Source organism: Prionailurus bengalensis, chromosome F2, assembly GCF_016509475.1.
Source record: "Prionailurus bengalensis isolate Pbe53 chromosome F2, Fcat_Pben_1.1_paternal_pri, whole genome shotgun sequence".
In the NCBI taxonomy this organism is placed as follows: Eukaryota; Metazoa; Chordata; class Mammalia; order Carnivora; family Felidae; genus Prionailurus; species Prionailurus bengalensis.
The window spans coordinates 17,885,299-17,905,814 of record NC_057353.1 but is presented as its reverse complement, the minus strand read 5'-3'; the positions used below and the strand labels follow the sequence as shown (position 1 = coordinate 17,905,814).

At 38.0% G+C, this 20,516-nt stretch overlaps 1 protein-coding gene across 1 annotated transcript in view; it reads left to right on the top strand.

Moving 5' to 3' along the window:
* CPA6 (carboxypeptidase A6) overlaps positions 1-20,516 on the top strand; it is a 320,090-nt gene that overhangs the window by 247,704 nt on the left and 51,870 nt on the right. The gene's annotated exons all lie outside the window — the stretch shown is intronic.

Sequence of the window (20,516 nt, the reverse complement as noted above, 5' to 3'; positions counted from 1 at the left end):
ATTTATGGTGCTCCAGAGAAGTTTCTCATACACTATCCAAGTTGGAAAATTCTACATCACTTATCACAATGATGTCACATATACTTTAACAATAAAGGGATGAGCAAGTGATTGCATTTTGCTCTCCTGCTATGGATCTGCAATGTAATCCCAAAGACCTTTGGCATCTGTGGATTTTGCGTTCAGTTTTAGTGCTTTCCAGCAACTCTAGTGATTGAAGACTCATAGTGATTTCTTGTTATCCAAAGGCTTTATTTAAATCATAAGTCCTCTGATGCTAGTGTATCAGGTGGGTCTCTATCTCATGCATGGGCCAAACTCATGGACCAACATCTTGATATATGTTTTGAAATTTTCTATCCATCATCAAGAATGCAATGAATTTCAAGGTTATTTTTACACTTTAGTAATTTTTAAAACTCTAAAAAGAAAATCAACCACTAGTACTGGTAATGAAAGTGAAAAAGTCTAAGGAAATAAAGGTTCTAAGCTAGAAAATAACCCTACAAATTTCTTTAGCCCTGTGGTATAGGGAACCATTAAGAATACAAAAGATCTTTGTGGGAAAATTATGTGCCCTGCTGAGGTTTGTGATTTTGAGAACACTCCTAGTCTTGGGAAAATGTCCCTCACAAATGTCAAAGATGTACTAAATTTGTAAAATCTGCCTCTCTGCCACTACCAAACCCACATAAGTTTATTTAATTTTATAAATATGGTAAAAAAATGTTTAACTATTCCCACTAAGTGTATTAAAGAATTCATATTTTCTTAAAATGTCATCCTGGTAGGACAAATATAAAGTCTAATAAGGATTAACTCTATTAACTTGTAGTAAATACCCATTGTTAGTACATACAACATATTGTCTGCTGCCTTACGTTTCAAAAGGGAAAGGAGGAAACATGGTTACATATAGAACATCTATTGTTTATAAACTGTGGTCCTGTGTATTATTGAAGAACATAAGAATGTATCTCCCAATTTACCTTACCCTCATATGTGCTTACTTATTTGTTCATGTGGTTATGGTCTGTCTCTTCCTGTACCACTACCAATGGCAGAAACTCTATCCTGTTCATTGCTAAGTCCTTGGAACCTAGAACAGCACCTGGCATTTAATCTTCAAATATTTGTTAATGGGAATAACGAGAATCCACTAACAATGATGTGGAAAGATTTCTGGGAGATGACCTGTCAAATCATCTCATAGGGTATAAATGGTACCACCTGGATTTTTTCAGTGCACAATCTGTAGAGCCATGTGTGGCAGCCCTGTAACCTAAGCTAAGTTTCCAAAAAGGAGGAGGACAGTTTAACCACAGAAAAAAGATGAGGTATATATAATAATGATCAATCAAGGGTAGTTGATTTTGGAGCAAGAGCAAGAAGCATCAATTAAGTCTAGGCTCCATTTCACCAAAGATGAGTAAGGAAAAGCTTCATCCCTCTTTCACCAGGTCATCTTCAAGCCATGGGGGTCTAGCCATTTCCATGTCTCTGCTACCCTTTCCATGCCCCTCTCACTCTTCTTCATGGCCATCCACCTGCTCCTCCACTTAATCACTTAAGTATCCCATCTGAGTCGGGCAGTAACCAGAAACTGGGAAAAGAAGCCTTAGGTGTCACTTGTTCCTGTGTCTTTGTGAAAGCAGTGGGGCTGCTAAGGTGGTATCAGTGACTGTTGTGCACTGACATTTACACATTACAGGCTTATAGGAGATGTTCTCATCTTGCTTTGAAGCCACCATTCCCACTAATGGCGGTAGTGGGGACTAAGGGAAAGGGGATGTCAATGATTTAAACAACTTTAAATATGCTAAGCATTAGAACATCGTCTCTTATACACTAATTCAGTCCCTTATTAAATTCTCAGCCTCCCAAAATAGGCAGGAGGCTGCTGGTCCAAGAAGGGGCTCCAGGTAGTGTCTCTTTCACAGGCCACCTCCCCTCTACCACGGAAGTCCCATGACCAAGTCCCAGGCTCTCAACTCATCTCATTTCCATGCCTTCTCTAGGGATACCAGGAAACCTCTGAGCTTGCTCTTTGCCTTCTAGGAGGCTCTGGGATGCTGTGTCCAGCCCTCTCTCGGCTGACTCATGACACACTGCCAGTTGTCTTCTCCTGTATTTGCAGGTTATTGGCATATGAGGGTCAAGTGAGATGATGTCCTCTCAGAGAGACATGGTGAACAGAACAGAGGTCCACTTTTCTTACAATTTTTACCCTGATCTACTAGATTCTACCATCTCTCGATTTCTCTGGAATTTCAATCCCTTGAGAGGGAGTGGTATCAGAAGTCAAAAGTTTGGGTTCATTGTTTTGTTTTCTCTCTTTCTTGAATGCTTTCCCCAAACTGCACAGCTTAAAACCACATTTATAACCTGACAGTTTCTGTGGGTCAGCCATTCTGGTGTGACTAGCCATGTACCTCTGGCTCAGGGTCTCTCACAGACTGCAGTCAAGATGTCAGCTGGATCTTCAGTCATCTCGAGGCTTGTGGGGGGAGATCTGTTTTTGAGCTCACTCACATGGCTGCTAGCAGCCAGAGGTCCTCCAGGGCTATTAGTAATAGACGTTCATTCCTTGCCACGTGAGCCTCTCCATAATGCAGCTCACAATACACCACCTGGCTTCCTTCAGGGTAGATGAGAGAGTGAGGGAGGGAGAGCAAAACAGCCTCTTTGTAAACTAACCACAACAGTGACATCCTATCGCTTTTGCCCTATTCTGTTAATTGGAAGTGAGTCAGTAGTACCAGACCATATTCAAAGTGGGGTGGGGGGGGGCATGGTGATTATACAAGAATATGAATACCAAACATGCAAATCACTGGAGATCCCTTAGAGGCTGCCCACCATACTTTGGTGGGACTTTCCCCACAGCTACCACTATAATATTTGCATCCTTACTCAAATGTGAACTAGGACAAAATTTATCAAGCCCTTCTGGGATCCTTATAGAATAGCATATTGCTATAGAAGCTATAGAAGCTATAGAAGTTACTTACACACCAGTTAGTAGTTAGACAACCCTGGATTGGAATGCCAGCTCTGCAATTTACTAGCTGTGTGATCTTGGAGCAAGTTGTTTAACCTCTCGGAACCTCAGTAATAATAATACGTGACCAATAATGGGTTATTGGGAAAATTAAATGATATAATACACGTAAAAGAATTAATAGAGCACTTGGAATATAATCACTTAATAAAATCAACTCTCAGTACTAGTAGTATCTAATTTGGTGTTTTTATTTTATTTTTTATATTTAACATTTATTGAAAAATACTACCTCAGTCATACTGCTATAGGGAACTTGTCTAAGAACTATGTAGTATCAGTTAAATAATAGGGTGGATCTGAACTAAAAGGAACAATGGGTATGGCTTGAGGGAGAAGCACAGGTGCGGTTGTGCTGTGGTTGTAGGTGTTGATGGCTGCTTGGAAGCTGAGTCAGACCAGCAGGTGATCCCAGGCCTCAGAGCCCTCCCAGCACACACTCTCCTGGGCTCCTGGAAATGTAGGGGAGCCCCCACCCTCAAAGGAAGTGGGAGGCTGGGGGCAGAAGAGCATGAGCAGAGGCAGCTTATCCCTGTGGGACAGGCTGGACTGTGGACCTAACTGGGCCAGCCTCTGCCTGAGGCAATGGATTACTGTCCTCAGCTGGTAGAGCTCTCTCTCCACTGTCAGAGCCACCCTCCGGCTCTTGTGATCCCTCTCCTCACCCACAAAGACCTCATAGAAGGGAGGGGGTTCTCTGAAATTCTCTGCCCAGGTCCTTGGCCATCTTCTTGTAGAGGTTGAGGGTTTGACGGGTGGCATTCAGGCTCCTCTACACTTTGGGAAGTTGCTTCTCCATTTCCAAGAGGTGTGTTTTCTCCTCTGCCGAGTTTCTCTCCAGATGCAGGATGTGCTCTTCCCACATCTCAAGCTTTATTTTGAGCTTCAGCTGGAACTTCTGAATCTCACTTTCCAGGTAGGCATTTTCAATGTGAAAAGACACTTCCTCAGCTTGGAGGCTTGTTATTTGTCCTCTGAGCTTCGCAATCCTCCGATTTTCCTCCATCAGTTCTCTGGATAACTTGTTCTCCACATGACACCTGCCCAAGGCACAGTGGCATGGCCATGGCCATGGATTTTCTGATGGACTACTGACAGGTGAATGGAGCCATCACCATTTTCCACTCTCCTCCCCCCCCCTCTCCTGAGCCCCAACCTTCTATGTGATGTCTAATGAGCTCCAGCACATGCAGCAACTTCAGCATGGTCTGGCCTACGGTCTTGAAGTGGCTCCCATCCTCACTGGCATCCTGGTGTACTTATGGATTGGGAAGCTCTGGCCTTCCTTCCTCCTCTGCCTTGTCCTGCACTCTCTGCCTCAGCTGCCAGTTTTCTGGACCAGGAGGGCTAGACTTCCATGCAGATCAGGGCTATCATTTGAGTCTTCTGTTATTTTCCTCCCACAGGGTTCTCTATCTTCCTGTGATGCTCCCAAGATGAGATTTTCATCAGTTAGTTGAGAAGGTCTTACGGGCTGGCTTTTTTGAATTTCCTTCAGCAGTTGCACAGTGTCCTCCTCTGAAAACCAGCTGAGATTTTCAGGGCAGCCAGAGCAAGGGTTGTAATGGGAGAGGACTGGCCTCCCACCCCGTGGTGTGAGAGCTTCATGGGCTTGTGCCTTTAGTCCTGTCTCCTCCACACCTTTCCCAGATGCTTCATTCTGGGCATATTACCTCCTAAGAAGCCCCTCTCCTCTTCTTAAACTGTGTCCACTCTTTACTATGAACACCATCACTGCAGTGCATATGAGGATCACCCAGAGAAACCCAGAGTCTCCTGGCATGTGTGGCATACTTTCATACATCACCAGCAAGGCAGCACACAGCTGCTCCAGGACCAGCCGGGGAGACATTTCAGTGGCCACCAGCTGGCTCCAAAGGGCCTTGTGGCTCTGCTCCCAGCACCAGTGTCCTATGGGCCACAAGTAACTGCTTAGAACCCCAAGGAGGGTTCCATCTCCAACACAAACCAGTGCCTGGCAACCAGGACTGACATCAGTTGGACTGAGGGAGGGCGTGCCCAAGTTCTAGAAGACCCTACTGCCTTCCTTTGCTTGTTCGGTGGACAGAAAGGGAGACTATATTACACAGTGCATGGGGGAAGTGGACAGGCTGATTCCAGCCTGGAGCTCGGCCTCTGTCAGCACCCCTAGAGGGTTATGGCAGGGCCATACCATTTCTCTCCTCTGCACATATCTCAGGCATAGGGGCACCCATCCCTGATTGAGGCTCATTCCCCCTATTCACAGAAACCTGGTCCCAGAGACCTCCTCCCTCTGAGGCTCCCTCTGTCCTGGTCTTTTGTCAATGGGTGGGTGGGGACAGGGGTACCAGACTGAAGGGTGTCCCCAGAGGTACGAACCAAGAGAGTAGATATCCACTTGTAACAACACACAAGGAAGCAATACAACTGGCAGGGTCAGAGATTTTCGTGGATGTTCAGTGGAGCCTGTTTTTCTCATTAAATGCATGTGTTCATGGAAGTAGGTGAGTGTCTATGGAGGTGGCCTATATCATTTTCCTTCACCCTGAATAAATTTTTTTATACTTTTTGCATGGCAGATGTACCAGTAATACCTTAATTTTTGATCTGTGCGAGTCTTCATTTCTCCTTAACTGTTGAAGGATAACTTCAGAGGCTACAGGTTTTTAATTTGGTGGCTTTTTTATTCCACTCCAATCCTTGGTTGCATGGTTTCTAAAGGGAAGTCTTTTTGTAGTCCCGTCTGTGTTCCTGTGTAGGTGAGTGGTTTTCCCCAGTGGACCCTGTTCCCTTTTTGCTGTTTCTTTAATTTCCTGCAGTTGATGATATTCCTATGTACAGATCCTTTTTAGTTTATTTAAGTACCTCTACACCTAATGTGGGGCTCAAACTCATGACACCGAGATCAATAGTCACATGCTCTTCCAATTGGAGCAAGATGCCCTCCATGTACAGATTTTCTGGTGTTTATTGTGCTTGGTGTTCTCTGAACCTCCTGGACCTATTACTTAATGTCCTTTTTTCTTTTAATTCATAGCCATTATTTCTTCTAATCTTGTTCCTCTTTCTTCGCCTGGTATTCCATTGCAAATGTGTTACACCTTTAATATTGTCCCACAGTTCTTAGTTCTGCTCTGGTTTTCTTTCTCTCCCTCCCTCCCCCTCTTTCCTTTTTACTTTGAGAAATTCCTATTGATCTCTCTCCAGTACAAGTTCCCTAATCCTGTCCTCAGCTGTGTGCAGTCTACTAATGAACCTATCAAGTTCGTTGTTCACAATGTTACATTTTTTTTTACTTTAGCATTTTTTTCATTCTTTTCTAGAATTCCCATCTCTCTTCTAACATTGTCAATCTGTCCTTGAATGCTATTTTATCCTCTAGAAACCTGAGCATATTAATCATCATTGTTTTATATCCTGGTCTCAGAATTCCAACATCTATGTGTGTTTGAGACTGGTTCTCATGCTTTCTGTGTCTCTGCAAACTGTTTTTTGCCTCTGAGTCTGCCTTAAAATTTTTACTTGTGAACCAGGCATGATGTACTGGGTATAAGGCACTGCCTTCAATGACAGGCCTGTAGTAGCCTGTTGGGTATGTGGCAGGGAGGCATTCTTAGCCCCCATCAGTCTTGTCTCCACTGCCCCCGAGCCCCGAGGGTTGTAACCTCCTGCATGCTCCCAGTCATTTCTGTCAGGCATGACAGGAGAGCAAGACAGTGAGGGTAGGCAGAGTGGGGTGTTCCTCTTTCCTAGGTCAGTTATGCTTGGGTAAAACCCCAGCGGGTTAGGCTCAGGTTAACTAGAATTACCCTCAAGGCAGGCCTTATTAAGAAGAACAGGATACTCTGGTGAATTTCAAAACTTGTTTTTCCTCTTCTTACTCAAACGATGAGGAGATTTGTCTCAGATCTTCACTGAGAGAATCTGGTAGCACTCCTGGAGTAAACTCACAAAAACTTGACACCCCACCCACTGTGACTGAGTCCACTTCCCCAATACAAGTCCACCCAATGTACAGAGAAATCATTAGAAAATCAATAAAGACATAAACTCAACAACACCATCAACCAACAGGATCTAAACAACATTTATAAATCGCTCTGCCCACCAACAGCAGAGTGCACATTATTTTCAAGTGCCTATGTTCCATATATTCAAGGAATATATTCTGGGTCAAAAAACAGACCTCAGCAAATTTAAAAGAATGAAAATCATGCAGACTGTTCTCTGACCACAATGAAATCAAACTAGATATCAAAAGGGGAAAGATAACAGGAACATCCAAACACTTGGAAGATAACATTCTTCTACATTATCCATGGATCAAAGATACAATCTCAAGTTAAGTTTTAAAAAATACATTGAACTGAATGAAAATGAAAATGTAACATATTAAAAATTGGTGGGACACAGCTAAAGCCACGGAGAGGGAAATTTATAGCATTCAATGCATACGTTAGGAAAAGTCTCAAAACAACCTAAGCTCTCACCTTAAAAACATAGAAAAGGAATACAAAATAAATCCAGAGAATAAAACCAAAAGAATCATTCTACCCAATTTCAAGATACATAGCTACAATAATCAAAAATATGTGGTGTTGGTGAAGAAATAGACTGAGATAAATGGAAGAGAATAAAGGATCCAGAAATAGACCAACAGATTTTTGACAAGTGAAAAGCAATGCGATGGAGGAGAGAGAGACTTTTCAATAAATGGTGCTGGAGAAAGTGGGCTTCCATAGGCAAATAAACCACAACCTAAGTCTCATGCTTTATGCAAAACTTAACTCAAAACTAATCACTGACTGAAATGTAAAGCTATAAAACTTTTAGGAAAAAGGAAAAAATCTCCAGGGTGTAAAGCTAGGGTAAAGAGTCCTTAGATTTGACATCAAAAGCATGTTCCATAAAGGAAAAGTTGATAAATTGGACATCAAACTTAATCAAAATTATAGATTTGTACTGTGTGAAAGACCCTGTTAAGAGGACAAAAAAGACAAACTACAAGCTGGGAGAAAATACATGCAAACCACATATCTTATAAAGGACTCGGATTTGAAGTATAAAAATTCAAAACTTGATGCAAAGAAAGCAAGCAATTCAGTGAGAAAATGGGCAAAAGGCCTAAAGAGACGTTTTACCAGAGTATACAGATGTCAAAATACATAAAAAGTTGCCATTAGACAATTCAAATTAAAACTACAAAAAGCTATCATTACACACCTATCAGCATGACTGAAAGAAAGAGAGACCCCAACACCAAATGCTGGGAAGGATATAGAATAACTGGATCAGTCCTACATTGCTGGTGGGAATGTAAAATGATAGAGCTAACTCTCAAAAACAGTTAACGGTTTATTGTTCTAAGATTTTATTTAAATTCCAGTTAATATACAGTATAATATTTATTTTTAGGTGTATAGTAGAGTGATTCAGCACTTCCACACAAATTTCTTTTTAAAATAGACATGCAACTACCACATGACCCAGTATTGCGCTCTTGGCATTTATCCTAGAGAAATTAAAACTTATGTTTGCTCGAAACCCTGCACATAAATGTTTATAGCAGCTTTATTTATAATAGTCAAAACCTGGAAACAATCCAAATAGCCTTCCATGCCCAAATGGGTAAACAAACTAGTACATTCATACCATGGAAAACTACTGAGCAATAAAAAGGAACAAATTATGGAAACACAAAGCAACCTAAATGAAACTCCAGAGAGTTATGCTGAATGAATAATCCCAAATAGATAGATACTGTGTGGTTTCATTCATATAATGAATGAAAGTGATAAAATTCATGAAGTGATAAAATTATTGCACTGGAGAAAAGATTGGTAGTTGCTGGGGTTAAGAAGAGGTGGAGATGGGAAGAAAGTGGATGTGGCCATAAAAGGGCATCCTGAGGGATGCTTGTGGTGATGGAAAATTCTGTGTCTTGATTAATGTTAGTATTCTGATTCTGGTATTATGCTATAGCTCCTGAAGATGTTGCTATTTGGAGGAAGTAGGAAAGGGTACGTGGAATTTCTTTGTATTCTTACAATTATATCTCAAAATGAAAAATTTATTATGAAAATAATACCCAGGTCTCAAATTCCTGGATTCCATTCTCTGGAACCAGGTACTATGTCTTGCTTAGAGAATCAGAGGCAGTTTTATCATTGCTCTTTCTTCCCTGCTGTATAATCCTCAACTGACCTGACCCTCTATGCCATGGACACCAGAAGTATAAAGATGTGGCTCTGGTTCCATATGTCCTTTTTGTCGGCCAGATCGATTATCTTGTGCCATGCCCTGAGAGCCTCTTCCACTTCTGCTCCCCACTCTAATTTAGCAGATGGATCCATGAATATCTTGGACACACAAAGCTCAGAAAACAGTGATACAAAAGCAAACTACCTGGCTTAAATAATGAGATAGGCTTGATTATTTTGTATTCTGAAAATTGTTCAAATTGAATTCATTATCAACATATAACTGATAGTTCATTATCTCGAATAACTGCTGGTTGGCAGGCATTTTTAAAGTGCAAAATACATGATTGTGGGTTTTTATCTTTTAAATTGAAAATTATGTTGAAAAATATAGAGCCATCACTTTTGATTTTAATACTTCCCACCTCTCCCTTTTTTCTAGTATTCATATCACAAATATTTGTGTCTCGTAGGGAAACAGGTATGCTTGGATTGCAAAATCTTTGTTTTGTTAAATGCTTGCCTATACCAGGTTAGCAGATGTTCTATACCATCACTGATGTTCTATTCATGGTATTGTGGGGGTTTTTGTGGGGGGAAGGAAAAGAGGAAGCAGACTTACTGGACCTACTATTGAATTGTGTTCTACAGATGCTCCTTTACCATGAGACAAAAAAGAGCTTTAAGAAACACTACCTGTGTTGGGTGGGGGGAGGGGAAGGGGAGGAAAGAGAGGCAAACCAGAATATAGACTTTTATTTTGTTTTATTTTGTTTGAGAGATAGTGAGCAGAGAGAGAGGGAGAGACAAGGAGACAGAGGATGCGAAATGGGCACTGTGCTGACAAGCACAGAGCCCAACACGGGGCTCAAACCCATCAACTGTGAGCTCATGACCTGAGCCAAAGTCAGACATTTAACTAACTGAGCCATTCAGGCACCACAAGAAACAGATTCTTAACTGTAGAGAACAAACTGAGGGTTACTGGAGGGGTGGTGGGCAGGGGATGAGTTAAATGGGTGATAGTTTAAGAAGGGTACTTGTAGTGATGAGAACTGGGTGTTTTATGTAAGTGATGAATCACTAAATTGTACACCTGAAAATAACAATACACTATAAACTGAAATTTAAGTAAAAAAAGAAATCCTACCTGTTCATAATATTCTTAAATTTGTCATGGGCCAAGAGGAACTATACATATACTAAATTCATCAAAGAAAGAAAATTAGATCTATAAGGAGAAGGAAACAAATATACAGGTACACATATTTATATATATAGATATTTATATATTTTATATTTACTTATATTTATATGTATATACTTACATATTTATATACATACACTTCAAAGGAAAAAATCATTCATTTGCTTCATTTCTCAAAACATCTCCAACTGAATGAGGCAGTTTGGGTTTTGTTCACTTTTGAGAGTTTGAAATTATCTGTCTCCCAGATTGGATATCTCAAGCCATGGCTGGTCCTAGGTGGCTCAGAATTATGCATAGCACTTTATTTCTGCCTCCAATTCTATATTGCTTAAGTAAATTTTGCCAGGGTTTTTATTCATGGAATTTTTAGAAAGTAACTCAGAGAAATATTTGATTTCCAACTGAGGAAAACTTTTCCAAGCATAAAAGCAAAGGAGGGAGGCATAAAGGAAATGATTGCTAGCCCTCACTTAAAAAATATTTTGGAGGAGTATTTAATGATATAAGAAACTGTCCATGACTTGCTATATCAAAAAATAAAAGACATGGATATTTAATTTCAATGTGGTAAAATTTGTCTCTGAAATATATATGCATGAGAAATATGCTAAATGCTAAAAGAATTATGGGTGATTTTACTTTCTTCATGTTTTTCTGAATTTTCCAAGTTTTCTATATTAAGCAAAACAAAAATATTTTTAAAACAAATTTAACCCAGTCAAAACTGAATGCATTTCATTCTCATACTAAACTCGTTTATGCTTGAGTCATATATTCCTACAGGTATTTTAGAATACCTGTACTCTAGGTGGTTGAATTCTATTTAACTCAGCAGCAGACCAAAGATAAAACAATAATTGGTGAGATGATCCAAGGGCAAATTGAGACAAAAACAGTCTAAAATGGAAAGTTCTTCCAGACTTTGAAGAAGTATAATATACAGGTGGATCTAATTTGATCCTGTCACAGAAAGTGAAAAGCACACACAAAAAATTTAAAAAAAAAAAATTTTTTTTTTTTAGTTTCCTAGGTCAGCCACCATATTCCTCTGCTGCTACCTAATTTAAAAGTTCAGCCTTCCAGGTCCAGCCCAATACACTACAAATACACCTCCATTACACATTCCCACCCATCTATACACTGCACTAGTGATGGCTAATCCTGGTGCCAAAATCTGGCATGTGATTCAGATGTTCTACGTAGATAATTCAAATAGCCAAAAATAGGAATGGTGACTTTCAGAGAAGGGGGGAGTTATTTTCTAAGAACCAGGAGATGATTCTGGGCAGGGTAAGTAGAAATATTTGGAGCCTATGGTGTGTTGTGTGTATAGGACAGAGCTCTAAGGAAGATTTGGTGGTTGTGGGAGAAGTCCTTAAACTGGGAAGGCTTTCTGGAATGGGAAGATTCTTTGTCCAAGGATCACAAAGCTTTCTTAGGAATACTCCTTTGGCTAACCACCCCTTTCGGTGTCATTATGTCTTGCTGGTGACTAAAGGTAAAAATATAAACCCTTAAATGTAGGTATAAAACTCAAAGTTTTGGTTCAAAAAAATGTATTACTAAAAATAAAACTTTTAGAGAAGAGAACTTAAACTGTATGTATAAAAAAGTGCCCGAAGCCAGGGAACAAATAAGTAATTAAGAGGGTTATTAAGCCTGGATCAAATATGAGTTCAGTTGAGTAAGCCTTTGTTCATAATTGCATGATAAAAAAAAGTTTATCTTATAAAAATGATCTGTATTTTCAAGTTGTCTGACTTTTCTCACTACCACTGCAAGTAATAACAACATTTTGCTTACCAGCCTTTTAGTACCTTTAACTCACCATATTCTCCCATCCTCCCCCATCTGCTCTTTAATCCTTTGCATCCTCCAACCCAGCTCTCTCACCCTTTTATTCAATTTATAAGGTCTTCTACATAGCAGGGGATATGTTAATGTTCAGTTTAAGTTTAAATCCATTGCATCCATTTTACTCCACTGTCCAGTATTTGAGAATGTTCTGGACATTGTTTCTACAGACAGTCCTTGCTTTTCTTCCAAGTAGTGCAGGACTGTAAAAGTGACCATGAAAGCTGAAGCAATAAAAATCTATCCTAAAAATCAATGGGGGGAAATTATGTTTCTCCCGTGACCTCTATTTATTTTTGTAAATACATAGGGAAATGATCAAAAAATAGTAAAACTAGTATTTATTACACCATGACTTAAAACATTAAAAATAGGGCGCCTGGGTGGCTCAGTCAGTTAAGCAGCCGACTTCGGCTCAGGTCATGATCTCGCGGTCCGTGAATTCAAGCCCCGCATCAGGCTCTGTGCTGACAGCTCAGAGCCTGGAGCCTGTTTGAGATTCTGTGCCTCCCTCTCTCTCTGCCCCTCCCCCGTTCATGCTCTGTCTCTCTCTGTCTCAAAAATAAATAAACGTTAAAAAAAATTTTTAAAAAGATTAAAAATATTGTTTCTTTGTCAAAAATGTTATGGGTAATTTGGATAGTGCTTGCCTTCACATTATATAACTTACATGAAGTTAGCATCATTTTATGCTGTGGCAATTGGCATATTCCATTCTTAGTTTGGATCAGCTTCCAATTTTTTTTTCCTTTGCACTTTCAAATCATAAAATATCTAAGAATTCCTTTAATGTGAAATATTGACAGCATCTTTATTTTGGGATCATCTTCCCCCTTTTCATCACAAGCACTTTTCTCATTTTTGTCTGCAAGTTTATCTTCATTAAGTTTCTCTGGTTGCATATCCAGAGTTGAGTGGTGACCATGTCAACATTTCCTGTGGTCAGCCATTTCTTCTATAGCTCCATTAAAATTGGTTCAAATTTCACCTCTACATTATCACTTTTTATTCTTTTGTTGCACTTTCATCTGTTAACCCATTCCCTCTTGCCATCATCCATTTTTGTAAAATGCCACATAGGTGGGAAACAAAGGGGGAACATGGCCTCACACTTTGCTGTCGGTGTATAAATTGAAGAACAGACACACAGTGACCAATCCACCCACTGACCAACTTTAAAAGAAGTGGCATAATTGGTCACATATCTTGATGCACATCTGTTATTTATATAGTGTTTGTAGATGAAAGATCTAACCGTGGTGACTAAAACTTGAACTGCACTTGTTGGAGGACTGACATTATTTAAGCTGTGATAGCTGAAATTTGTGTATACTGGAGACCTACAAACTGAGAACAACTATACTTTCTTTTAGTAGGTAAAAAGTTGGGATATAGATTTTCATAATGCCACAAAGTTGGTCGTGGCCTTCTACTCTGTTGTTCCTGAGTAAATAAGTATAACTAACCGTTGTTATTAGGCAATCTCATATAAAAGCTCTAGAAATGAAGCGTGGTATTAAATGGAAAAAGTAGAGCAGACATGCACCTGATATTATAGTCTTCCTGGTGATGCAGAGCACTTCAAATATTTATATTTTACTTAGAAAATATAGATTTTTCAATCATTACTTGCCTGCTATATTAATCCCTGGGCAGTTCTGAGTATAAATTAAGCATAAAAGTAACTAGAATTTAAAGGATTAGCATATGATTTTCCAATTCTCCATCCTTCATTCACAGAACCTTTTTGCTCCTTTTGCTTTCAAACTATTATTTAGTTACCATTTTGTATTTAATGAGCTTCTCACAGTGTGACATCAAATATCTATATAGATCAAGCTCCCTTTTTAAAATCTCCTTGAAAACTCCTCTAATTAATTTTCATCGTATTAAATTTTAAATACTTTCTTTGTGTTAAAATGCACCTGTGTTGGTATTACAACTCTTTCCATCCTAAATAGTTTTACTTCAGTCCAGATGAGGCTATTCTGCAGCTTGACTGGTAACTGTGCCCTTCCTTTGGCCTCAGCTGTAACATGACTTGTTATCCCAGTGTGCCCTTGTTGAATATGGTTATTATTCTTAGGTCCTCTGTAGTGATTCTAGAACAAAAAAAATGTAAAAAGGTAAAGGATATCTTTTTTAAAGCCAGTAACACCAATTCTAAAATTAAAAAAAAAAAAAACTCTGACATTCCAAGTTGTCCTGGGGTAAGTCTAAGAAGGCAATATTCAGTCAAACCCAAAAACTGAAAAGGAGGGAAACCCTTTAGCCCAACTTTGTCACACTATACAAAGACTTTAGTAGTTGTGAAATTTTTCTTCAAATTTATTTGATGAATTTGGTATATGACATGCATATATTTATGGGAAAACCAAAATAGTTTTGGCGAGTGGTGAATATGAAATCATTCTTTGTCACTCTTGAGAAATTCCCTAACCTAATACCAAACATATTTTCCCAGCAAAATAATATTCAAAACTTCTGTGTTTATTTTCAAATTAAAATCTATTTTGGCAAAGTATTTTTAAATAAATTGATGAAGTGAGGTGAGTGTAGTACCTAAATACTGCCACACTGAGGCATGTGGTGCATTGTTTTGTGACTGCCTTTCAGATCACAACTACTAGTCTTCCTCATCAGCAACAATAGTAGTCTACAAATTAAACTTGCTTAGCCCAGATGGCACTTGATTAGTAGGCATCTCCTTTCCTGTGTGTATGGGTGGTATAAATTTATCGCCAAAAAGAGTCCCACATATTAGAAGGAGAGCACACCCCCTACTTTATGGTTATCATATGTTAGGATAATAGGAGATAGTCATATGGTCATCTTTTTTCTAGAAACTCCACCTAAACCATAAAAGAGAAATGATCTATGTCCTATTACTTAAAGCACTCAGGCAAGAAGGTCTCTCAATTGTCCTATTCAGGATTGAACAGCCGTTACATTGTGATCATTCCCGCTTTGACCAGATGGAGAATAGCTGTAATTCTTAGAGAGTTATAAAAAATCACAAATATAGCATATGCAATACAATGACACTCAGAAGAAGAACACACTCTGGCTAGTCTTGGAAATTAAATCCACTCCAGAATAAAATACTAGAAAACAGCTTTCTTATTTAATACGTAATTTGAATATGAACAGCTTTAAAATGAGTCTATGTTAATGACCTCAAGTAAAATTTGACAATTATAAGAAAAAAATGACAAATTTAAAATGTTTTTAACACAATTCTCAGTGATTAAGAAAACAAATTTTTAGCAAGAATATAGATGATATAAACCATGTGACAAATTTAATAAACACATATAGAATCCATTCCCAATAATTAGAGATCGCATATTCTTTTCAAGCCCAACTGAAACATTTACAAAAATTGACTATACACTAGGTCACAAAGCAAGGTTCAAGAAATACTAAAGAGTCCATACATATAGACCATATTTTCGGACTGTAATGGAGTTGTTAGAAATTATTTATAAAAATGGGATTTAAGGAAAACTCACCTGTTTTAAAATTAAAAATATGATTTAAATAAATGAAGGAAATTTTTCAATATTGACAACTAAATGGAAACAAAACTGTTTAAACATATAGAATGTAACATAGTACTGAAGAGGAATTTGTAGTTTTAAATATATTACAAAAGGATAAGGTCTCCAAATTAATGAGCTAAGATTTCAACTCAGATTTGAAAAGGATAAAGTGCAGAAACCAATGAAACAGAAAGCAAAGATACACTCCTCCCTGTGTGTCTTCTTTTTATATTTAATTTCTGCTTTAAGCCTAGATGGTTTTCTCCCATAATAATATAACTCTGATACCAAAACCAGACAAGGACAATATAAGGAAGGAAGGAAATTATAGGTCTCAGGAATATAGATGTAAATATTAGCAACCTGAATCCAGCTAATATAATAATACATATAACCAAAGGAGCTTATCCCAGCAACATAAGGATAATTTAACAATAGAAAATTACTAATTAAAATTGATTATAACTATGGTTAATATAAGAAGAAAAATTACATGCAAAAATTCAACATTCATTAATGACAAAAAACAGCATAGAGCAGACATCTTTAATGTGCTCAACCTTAATTTCAAATCAGTGTGAAGGGAGAAGGGTCAAAAATAGCCAAGGAAATTTGAAGAACGTGAGGAGACATATCCTAACAGACCCAACTGATTCTATATCAACCATTGTGTGGTTTTGGTGAATGAATATAAACCAAAGTACATAGAGCAATTCCATGCACAAATGAAACTTGACATTTGACAGAGGTGGAACATGAACTCACTAGAGAAAAGGTGAACCATCCAAATGGGTACAGTGGCACAATTGGTCTTCCATAGCAGAAAACTAAATCCCAACCTCACATCCTATAAAAAATTATTTCTAGGAGGTTTAAGGCTTACATTTGAAAACAAACTTTAAAACAACTCTTTAAAGAAGATACAGGGTAACGTCTTTATGATCATAGGGCAGAGATGAGTTCTTAAAACTGTATACATATAATTGTGAAAGAAGTTTATGTACAACAAGGATATGATGAAAATAGGAACCAATAAGCTACAAGAAAGGAAGATGTTCATGATGCACTTTAACAAAAGGATTAATATCCAGAATGTGAGAATAAGAGTTTAATTTTTTTAATGGGCATAAATGAACAATTTATAGAATTGCATATATATGTGTGTGTATATATATGTGTGTGTGTGTGTGTGTGTGTGTATATTACACACACAGTTCAATTTAATGTGAAATGAGAGAAATGTGAAGTAAAAATTTCATGAACCCATTATATATTTTTTTAACTAAAAGGTTAATATCAAGGGTTGGTAAGGTTGTAGAGCAATGGGAACTCTCATTCATTGCACATGAGAGTATTTACTAACTTTGAAATAGCATTTAGTAAAACAGAAGGCATATATAAATCCATGGCCCAGAAAATCTATTCCTAGATTTATCATAAACTCTCTAAGGGATCTAACTATCAAGAAGGTCTAACCATTATAAATATGCCCCCAACTTGAAAGCACCCAAATAAATAAATCACAAACATAACTCACTGATAATCCAATAATAATAGGGGATGTTAAAACCCCCACTTACAGCAATGGACAGACCACCTAAGCAAAAAATCAGTAAGGAAAAAAATAGCTTTGAATGATACACCAAACTAGATAGATTTACAAATATATTCAGAACATTTCATCCTAAAGCAGCAGAATACACATTCTTCTTGAGAGCATATGGAACATTCTCCAGAATAGATCACATACTGGGTCACAAATCAGCCCTCAACAGGTACAAAAAGACTGAGATCATACCATGTATATTTTCAGATCACAATGCCATGAAACTTGAAGTCAACCACGAGGAAAAGTGGAAAGCCCTCAAATATATGGAGGTCAACATCTTAGTAAAGAAGAATAAAAATTTTAAAAAATACATGGATGCAAATGAAGTGAAAACATGACAGCCCAAACCCTTTGGGATGCATCAAAGGCAGTCTAAGAGAGAAATATATTGTAATTCAGGCCTTTCTCAAGAAGCAAGAAAGGTCCCAAATACACAACCTAACTTTACACCTAAAGGAGCTAGAAAAGGAACAGCAAATAAAGCCTAAAGCCAGGAAAAGAAGGGAAATAATAAGTATTAGAGCAGAAATAAATGATATAGAAACAAAAGAACAGTAGAACAGTCCAACAAAACTAAGAGCTGGTTTTTTGAAAGAATTAACAAAATTGATAAACCCCTAGCCAGACTTCTCAAGAAGAAAAGAGGAAGTACCCAAATAGATAATATCACGAATGAAAGAGGAGAGATCACAACCAACATGACAGAAACACAATTATAAGAGAATACTATGAAAAATTATATGCCAACAAACTGGACAATCTGGAAGAAATAGCATTCCTAGAAACTCACACACTACCAAAACTGAAAAAGGAAAAAATATAAAATTTGAACAGACCCATAACCAGGAAAGAAGTTAAAACAGTAATCAAAACTCTTCCAACAAACAAGAGTCCTGGGCCAGATGCCTTCCCAGGAGAATTCTACCAGACACTTAAGAAGAGCTAATACCTATTCTTCTCAAACTGTTCCAAAAAATAGGGAAAACTTCCAAACTCATTATACAAAACTGGCATTACCTTGATTCTAAAACCAAAAACCCTGCTAAAAAGGAGAATTACAGGACAATATCCCTTATGAACATGGAAGCAAAAATTCTCAAGATACTACTGAATTCAACACTATGTTAAAAGAGTTATTCACCATGATCAAGTGGGATTTATACCTGGACTGCAGGGATGGTTCAATATTCACAAATCAATCAATGCAGTATACCACATTAATAATAAAAAAAAGGATCATATCCTGTCAATAGATGCAGAAAAACATTTGACACAGTATGGTACTGACACAAAAATAGACACTCAGATCAATGGAACAGAATAGACAACCCAGAAATGGACCCACAAAAGTATGGCCAACTAATCTTTGACAAAGCAAGAAAGACTATCCGATGGAATAAAGGCAATCTCTTCAGTAAATGGAGCTGGGAAAACTGGACAGAGACATGCAGAAAAATGAACCTGGACCACTTTCTTACACAATACACAAAAATAAAATAGATGAAAGACCTAAATGTAAGACAGGAAGCCGTCAAAATCCTCGAGGAGAAAGCAGGCAAAAACCTCTTTGGCCTTGGCCACAGCAACTTCTTACTCAACATGTCTCCAGAGGCAAGGGAAGCAAAAGAAACAATGAACTACTGGGACCTCATCAAAATAAAAAGCTTGTGGACAACGAAGGAAACAGCAAAACTAAAAGGCAACTGACAGAATGGGAGAAATTTGCAAACAACATATTACATAAAGGGCTAGTATCCAAAATCTGTAGAGAACTTCTCAAATTCAACACCCAAAAACCAAATAATCCAGTGAATAAATGGGCAAAAGACATAGACACTTCTCCAAAGAAGACATCCAGAGGGCCAACCGACACATGAAAAAATGCTCAACATCACTCATCATCCAGGAAATAAAAATCAAAGCCACAATGAGATACCACCTGACACCTGTCAGAATGGTTAACATTAACAACTCAGGCAACCACAGATGTTGGCAAGGATGCAAGGAAAGAGGATCTCATTTACACAGCTGGTGGGAATGCAAACTGGTGCAGCCACTCTGGAAAACAGTATGGAGGTTCCTCAAAAAATTAAAATTAGAACTACCCTATGACCCAGCAATTGCAGTACTAGGTATTTAACCAAGGGATACAGATGTGCTGTTTCAAAGGGACATTTGCACCCCAATGTTTATAGCAGTGCTATCAACAATAGCCAAAGTATGGAAAGAACTCAAATGTCCATTGATGAATAAATGGATAAAGAAGATGTGTATATATATATACACACACACACATATATACACACACACACAAAGGAGTATTACTCGGCAATCAAAAAGAATGAAATCTTGCCATTTGCAACTACATGGAGGGAACTGGAGGGTATTATGCTAAGTGAAATTAGAGAAAGACAAAAATCCTATGACTTCACTCATATGAGGACTTTAAGAGACAAAACCGATGAACATAAGGGAAGGGAAACAAAAATAATATAAAAACAGGGAGGGGGACAAAACAGAAGAAACTCATAAATATGGAGGACAAACTGAGGGTTACGGGAGGGATTGTGGGAGGGGGGATGGGCTAAATGGGTAAGGGGCACTAAGGAATCTACTCCTGAAATCATTGTTGCACTATATGCTAACTAACTTGGATGTTCATTAAAAAAATTTTTTTTAATTTGACAAACTACAGCATCCTTTCTTGATAAAAACCCTCAACAAAGTAGAGATAAATGGAACATACCTCAACATTATAAAGACCGTATATGAAAGGCCCACAGCTAATATCATCCTCAACAGGGAAAAACTTAAGAGCCTTTCCTCTATGGTAAGAAAAAGACAAGGATGTCCATTCTCACCATTACTATTTAATATAGTATGAGAAGTCTTAACCTCAGCAATCAGACAACAAAAAGAAATAAAAGGAATCCAAATCTTCAAGGAAGAAGTCAAACTTTCACAGATGACATGATACTGTATGCAGAAAAGCCAAAAGACTCCACCAAAAAAAATTCTAGAAGTAATACATGAATTCAGCAAAGCTACAGGATATAAG